The sequence below is a fragment of the Microcebus murinus genome, chromosome X (genome assembly GCF_040939455.1).
Source record: "Microcebus murinus isolate Inina chromosome X, M.murinus_Inina_mat1.0, whole genome shotgun sequence".
Lineage (NCBI taxonomy): Eukaryota > Metazoa > Chordata > Mammalia > Primates > Cheirogaleidae > Microcebus > Microcebus murinus.
In genome coordinates, this window is record NC_134136.1 from 79,813,909 (window position 1) to 79,821,570 (window position 7,662).

Below are 7,662 nucleotides of genomic sequence, written 5' to 3' on the forward strand. Positions count from 1 at the left end.
ACAAGTGAGGAAAAAAAAAAAAAACAGAGACCAAAAAAGCTCTCTGTGCTTCCCACCGCCCATTTGCAAAAACTCAGGACATAAATTTTAAACGTGAGTTTTCCCTCCCGCCCTCCGAGGGCACCAAGAAAGGCAGAGTCCGTTCGGCGGCAACCGGGCAGCAAGCTTGAGCTATTCAATAACCACACTTTGTCGGCTACAGATTTCCTTTCCTGCCATCTGCCCTGCAGCCGGAGACTCGGTGTCCCTTTCCCGTGTCCTGTCACTTCCCCCAAAAAAGGGAGCTTCAGATGCTACAGAAGCTGGAATTAAAAGCTGCCTGGCTGAGCCTGGCCCGTTCCCCCGGGCGTCCCGCGTGTGCTCAGAGAGCTCACGCGTGCGTTCAGCTTCTGTTTGTTTGTCGCCTTGTTCGTGTCTTGCAGGGGGGTCTGCAGGCGTGTCCACAGCCCCTCTTCTTCTGGGTGGGCGTTGCCGGGGTGACTGAGATCCGGCCGAACACCCGTGCCCGGGAGGAAGCCGGGTCCCCGCGGGCGCTGGAGCTCAAGTGTCGCTCCGTTTTGTTCTCTGCACGGGAGGAAGTGAAATGAGACAGGGGAAGGCTGGGCGTCCACGGCTTAGCTGCAGCGCTGAGCTCACGCCTGTCTGCTTCCAGCAGCCTCTCGGGGGCAACCGGCATCCGTGGGCTTCCCTGTCTCCGATCTTTGTGGCTTCCGGGATGGCCACAGCCAGGAGACAGAGCGTGAGCCGTACACCCTGCAGGGGCAGGGAGCTTGTTTTTCTCTCTGCCCTTCTGAGTCCTCAGCTGTGACAGACCACGTCACGGCCCGCCTGAAAATCGAGAAGAAGGGAATGGATTCTGCCGGCACCGTGGGTGAGCTCACAAGTGGGTTGTCACCTGCACCTTCTAGCAAGGAGCCCGGCCCCCGGGGACACCTGGATTTCACCTGCATGGACAGAGCTTGAGTGGAGATCCCGGCTCAGTCTCGATGTGGCTGTGCATACCTGCTGGGGAAACGTGAGATTTAAAGGGGGGAAAAAAAAGAAAGAAAGAAAGAAAGAAAAGCTGAGTTGTCATCAGATGCTGGTAAGTTGGTGGCTGTTTGTTACGCAGCTTAGCTAGCTGATACAAGGCTTACCTTGCAGTTTGCGTGCAAAAATGTCCAGGTGGGATAGACACCTGCCGGTCAGTAGGAAATGACTTAGACTTTTGGGGAGGAAATAGGAAACTCTATGGATGGCATTGGAATGCAGAAAGACTGTTTAAACATAGAGCAGAAGTTCACTCTAGGCCAGGTGTGGCGGCTCACGCCTGCAATCCCAGCACTCTGGGAGGCCGAGGCGGGAAGATTATTGCTTGAGGTCAGGAGTTCGAGACCAGCCTGAGCAAGAGCGAGACCCTGTCTTTACTAAAAATAGAAGCAATTAGCCAGGCATGGTGGTGCATGCCTGTAGTCCCAGCTACCCAGGAGGCTGAGACAGGAGGATCGCTTGAGCCCAGGAGTTGGAGGCTGCAGTGAGCTAGGCTGATGCCAGGGTATTCTAGCCTGGGTGACAGAGTGAGAGTCTGTCTCAAAAAAAAAAGAAAAAAAATTTCACTCTGTATAGGGAAAGGCACTTGCCAGGCAAGGTTATATCACAGTTTCCCCAGATTTCAGGAACTTAGACCTTGATCCACCTTCTAGAGAAGGCAAATTAGTCTTAAAAAATGTGTGTGTGTAGATACCGTGTTTCCCCAAAAATAAGAACGCCCCGTAAAACAAGCCCCAGCAGGATGTCTAAGCATGTGCACAATAGAAGCCCCACCGCGAAAATCAGCCCTAGTGACAGGCATGGCTATGAAAATCAACCCTAGTGGTGGGCGTGGCTATGAAAATCAGTCCTAGTGATGGGCGTGGCTATGAAAATCAGCCCTAGTGATGGGCGTGGCTATGAAAATCAGCCCTAGTGGTGGGCGTGGCTATGAAAATCAGCCCTGGTGATGGGCGTGGCTATGAAAATCAGCCCTGGTGGTGGGCGTGGCTATGAAAATCAGCCCTAGTGGTGGGCGTGGCCATGAAAATCAGCCCTAGTGATGGGCGTGGCTATGAAAATCAGCCCCGGTGATGGGCGTGGCTATGAAAATCAGCCCTAGTGGTGGGCGTGGCTGTGAAAATCAGCCCTAGTGGTGGGCGTGGCTATGAAAATCAGCCCTAGTGGTGGGCGTGGCTGTGAAAATCAGCCCTAGTGGTGGGCGTGGCTATGAAAATCAGCCCTAGTGATGGGCGTGGTTATGAAAATCAGCCCTAGTGATGGGTGTGGCTATGAAAATCAGCCCTAGTGATGGGCGTGGCTATGAAAATCAGTCCTGGTGGTGGGCGTGGCTATGAAAATCAGCCCTAGTGACGGGCGTGGCTGCGCAGCGCGTCTGCACAACCCGTGCGTGTCGTCGTGGAGCGGGAAAGAACACGAGCAGCCCTTCTCATCCGCCCCATCGTGGTGACAGCTGCTGTCCCAGAGGTGACCGGGAAGGTGCGGCAGCCCCACCTACAAGGTCGGCTCCCCCCGTCAGGTCCCGGCCGTCCCGTGCGTGCTGCAGGCTGAAGCTTGAGGGGAAAAATGACACATCCCCTGAAAATAAGCCGTACTAGGGTGTCTTCTTGAGGAAAAATAAATATGAGACCCTGTCTTGTTTTCGGGGAAACGTGGTGTATACGTGCATGTATTCCATCACTCGGGGGCAGTGGAGGCCACGGGTGCAGGTAACCAGTCAACACCGTGCAGATTTTATGTGCGAGAAATTCCAGAGCCGGGCGTGACCGCCACAGGGTCCCTAAGACAGGGAGGGTGCGAGATGAGGTCTAATGACCCGCAGAGAAACACAATCTTCCTATGATGGATTTTATGACCCTTTCCCGCCGCCACCGCCACCACCAAGGGGTTTCGGACGTAATCGGGAGCCCACGGGCCACACAGACGCCTAAAAGGGTCTCCACGTCTCCTGACCCCCAAACCCCGGCGGCAGGCAGGGCGGGAGGCGGCCACCCAGATTCCAGACGCCGGCCCGGTCTGCCGGCCCGGGGGGCTCAGCCCCTCTTAAACCGGCCGTGTTTCTGGCAAGCGTATGAACGCACGCTGCTGCCTGGCCTCTACCCGTTCTTCTCGTGGGACTCCTGTTTAATTGAAGAACTCGTGAGAAAGGAGGAGGTGGTGATGCAAACGAAATGTAGGCTCTTTTGTTGTTGCTTTTTGAGGCAGAGTCTCGCTCTGTCACCCGGGCTAGAGTGAGTGCCGTGGTGGCGTCAGCCTCGCTCACAGCAACCTCAGACTCCTGGGCTCGAGCGATCCTCCTGCCTCAGCCTCCCTCCCACGTAGCTGGGACATACAGGCATTTGCCACCACACCTGGTTGATTTTTTTTCTATATATGTTTTTAGTTGGCCAATTAATTTATTTCTATTTATAGTAGAGACGGGGTCTCGCTCTTGCTCAGGCTGGTCTCGAACTGCTGACCTCGAGCGATCCTCCCGCCCCGGCCTCCCAGAGTGTTGGGATGACAGGCGTGGGCCACCGCGCCCGGCCTAGATGTTTTTACAATGTCGTTTTCCGTAATACCAGGAAGCACCTTGCAATGCCTGGCAAGTGTCTGCACGGAGTATTATTATTATTATTATTATTATTATTATTATTGAAACCCTACTTGTTTCTTCGGTGTGATTTAAGCCTCCACACAAAGCGGCTCTCCCTGCTTTTGCCTTGTGCGGACCGGGGCAGATTTCGCCTCTGAAACGCGGAGGCTGTTTTTCGTTAAAACGAGCACTGATTTGCCCTGGGCTCTTTCTGAGCGTCAGGCCTTCAGGGCTCAGTCCTGAACTCGCCTCCGTGCTCGGTGACTGCAACGCACCAGGGCGCCCTCGTTCCGAAGCCACTCTCGGCGGACTCCGGGGTTAAGCTAACGAGGGGATTTTTAACCGGGGGGTGCCGGGAGCCGGGTTTCCCGTTGTGGGAAAAGGAGAGCAAACGCACGGGAACCGGGAAGGGGAGAACGTGCCCCGGGGTGACTCGGGCTGGAAACGGGGCCGTTATCGGTGTAAGGAGGTTCCCGGGGCTGCTGTGGCCACGTGCCGCCAGGCGGGAGATTGTCCTCTCCCGGTCTCCGTTTGTCTGCTGCCCGCAGGCCGTGCAGGGCCAGGTCCCGGGGGCAGTGCCGTCCTTGGCATTTCCGTGCAGCCGTGGAGCACGGGGCACAGCCCGCCACGGCCTCCACCTTCAAGTGCAAATCTCCTTAGGAAAGGAAAACTGACCTCCAGGTTGAATCCGATAGTTGTGGTAGGGCCCAGGGCCTCAGACACCAGGCTCACGGCTGAGCATGAAAAAAAAAAAACCCAAAAAATTCTGTCGGTATTTTACACAAATGGAGCCCTATGACACGTGACCTTTTACATCTGGCAGGACCTCGAGCCTCATCCCTTTTCATGGCTGAGTAATATTCCACTGTGTGGACGGACTGTGTTCCATTGCAGCAGGTGTCAGAGGGTTTTTTTCCTTTTCCTGGCTGCATAATATTCCACCGTGTGGACAGACTGTGTTCCATTGCAGCAGGTGTCAGAGCTTTTTTCCTTTTCCTGGCTGCATAATAGTCCACTGTGTAGATGGACCATGGTCCATTGCAACAGGTGTCCGGGCTTGTTCCTTTTCCTGGCTGCGTAATATTCCACTGTGTAGATGGACCATGGTCCATTGCAGCAGGTGTCAGGACCCCTTTCCTTTTCCTGGCTGCATAATATTCCACTGCGTAGATGGGCCGTGTTCCATCGCAGCAGGTGTCAGGGCCTTGTTCCTTTTGCTGGCTGCATGATATTCCACTGTGTGGACGGACCACATTCCATTGCAGCAGGTGTCAGGGCTTGTTCCTTTTGCTGGCTGCATAATATTCCACTGTGTGGATGGACCATATTCCATTACAGCGGGTGTCAGAGCCTGTTCCTTTTCCTGGCTTCATAATATTCCATTGTGTGGATGGATCACTTTCTGTTGCAGCAGATCTTGGAGCTTGTTCCTTCTCTTGGCTGCATAATATTCCACTGTGTGGGCGGACCATGTTCCATTGCAACAGGTATCAGAGCTTGTTCCTATTCCTGGCTGCATAATATTCCGCCGTGTGGCCCAGACCACATTCTGTTCACCTGTTCATCCGTCCATGGACACTAGGGTTGCTGCCACCTGTTGTCTACTGTGAATAACACCACCAGGAAGGTTCATGCACAGGTGTTGGCGGGTTTTTTTTTGGTCTTTCTTTCAGGGCTTCATTTGTTTTTTTTATTTCAGCACATTCCAGGGGTAAAAAATATTTAGGTCACGGGTATATCGCCTTTGCCCCACCCGAGTCAGAGCTGCAAGCGTGCCCAATTCCCCCAGACGGTGCACACGGCACCCGTTAGGTGTGAATATACCCGTCCCACGCCCGGGAGCGAGGACCCAGGAGGAAGCAGCCCTGAGACACCCGGATCTGGGACTTGCAGCCTGCAGGGTGGCAGAGAATAAATTCTGCAACGTTGTCAGAGGGCGTTTCTCTTTCACATTGAATGTTTTCATCCCCCCCAAAATCCACGTGTCGAAACCCTCACCCCCGGGGAGATGGTGTTGGCAGGTGGGGCCTCTGGGAGGTGACGGGGTCCTGAGGGTGGAGCCTCACGGATGGGACCAGGGTCCTTATAATAAAAGGGGCCCCAGAGAGCTCCCTCGCCCCTTCCACCACGTGAGGACACGGCGAGAAGGCGCCGCCGTCTGTGAGCCAGGAGGTGAGTCCCCGCCAGACACGGCCCCCGCCACGCCGGGATCTCGCTCTTCTGGCCTGCAGAGCTGCGAGCAATCAATGTCTGTTATTTAATCCACTCAGGCTGTGGTGTTTTTGTCACAGCGGCCCGTAGGATGCAAACGCATGTGTCCAGCCCAGCGGCGACTCCGGGGCAGACTTCTTCACCCCGAGTGGCGAGTGTCCAATCCGGCAAAACCCACTCGCGGCGTCTCTCGGGAAAGCCTGACGCCTGCCCCGTTTGTCGGTCTGGATTCTGGAGAATGCTGCCTTCTCTGCCTGACCTAAAGTCGCAGAAGGTCTCGTGAAGGAGGCGGAGAGGCTCTGTCCACCCCGGGGACGGGAGCCAGGGACCCCAGCCGCCCGCACGGCTCAGGAAAAATACCTCCGCGACGCTCCCGGCCGAGGCCCCCAAGCACGAAAGGCAAACTGAGCAAGAGGAAAGCATCCCCACTTTTGCTACAGAGACACTTATTTTATCGGGCGTGGGCAGCTTTGGGAAGGGGAGGAAGCGCTGAAGCAATGGGGAAAGCTTGCGTTTTTACGCTTCCGGTGACCGAGGCGTCCGGGACAATTTTCCGCTCCCTTCCTTAACGGCGGCGTGACTGCAAACTGGCGTGGACTGAGCCACAGCGGGGCGGCCTCTGCCTAGATTTCCGTTGTCTCGTGCACAAAATGCAGAACGGCGCGACTAAGCGACCGTTGAGTAACGGGCGCCGGCCCGGACCTCACTCACGTGCAGACGTTGTAACCATTTGCTTCTGTGACATAATATAAAAAAAATAATAATAAATTTTTAAAAAGCCACCAGGTTGCGAGCCCCGTCTTGCTCGGAATTTGGAGGCGAGCCCTGTCTCGTGAGCCTGTTTTGCAGTGGTCCCCGTGGGAAGTGTGATTGGAAACACGGGGCGCCATCTCAGGGGAAGGGCCGGGGTTAGGGGGGGAAACAGAGGTCCCCGAGGTGCCGCCCACAGGCTACCGGCAGCAGCGGCATGCCTTGGAAACTGAGGCAGGGGGATTTTCTCAACTCCACCCCCCCTGCTCCCCTCTGCACCTGCTGAGTCAGAGATTCAGGGGCGGGTGGACGCCCCTCCCACCCCCAGGGACCCAGCGCGGTCCAGAGCGTGACAGGCCGTGCTCGGGGCCCCGGCGCACGCGGAGAAGAGAAACAGGCGTGATTCGAAACGCCACAGCTCTGTTCGGGAGCGAAGAAGAGATGAGAAAATGAATGAAATAAGTACCACGCCCTGGGCGTAAAAAATGACAGCTGCGAAGGAAGGGGCTCCCGCTGGCGTTTTGGGGCAGATTTTTCTCTCGAGGCTTGTGGGCGATTTTTGAGGCTTGGCAATTGCTCGTTCAGATAGGAGGGTGCATGTTAGCGACCCTAAAGGCAACGGAAAACCCCCGAGATTCCCATCTCTGCTACGTTCAGGCACAATCAGCCACGGATTTGGAGACGGCGTCCGCACTCCCAAGCTACTGCCGAGCAAATACTTGCCACACGGCACCGCTTGCAAATCACATCACACACATAACAGATAATGGCAGACATACGTGCACACGGCACATATGAAATGCACGCCGCGTGTAACGGCAAAAGGTACAAAGTGTCTCGTGTGTTGCACGCTGTACAGCTCAGCGCCGCGTGGGCTTACCTGTTTCATTGTATCCGCAAGTCGAGTTTATTATTAACAACGTAGCGTTCTGCAAACAGAGAGTGAATGTTTCCTTTTGTAGGCGTGAATCTGTGGGTTCGGAAACGGATTTTATCTTACAGAACCTACGGGGAAGGATCCCGACTCACCCCCACAGCACGGACCGGGCACCGGCTGGAAGATCGAGGGATTCGGTGACAACTTGCGGCAAAGAAAT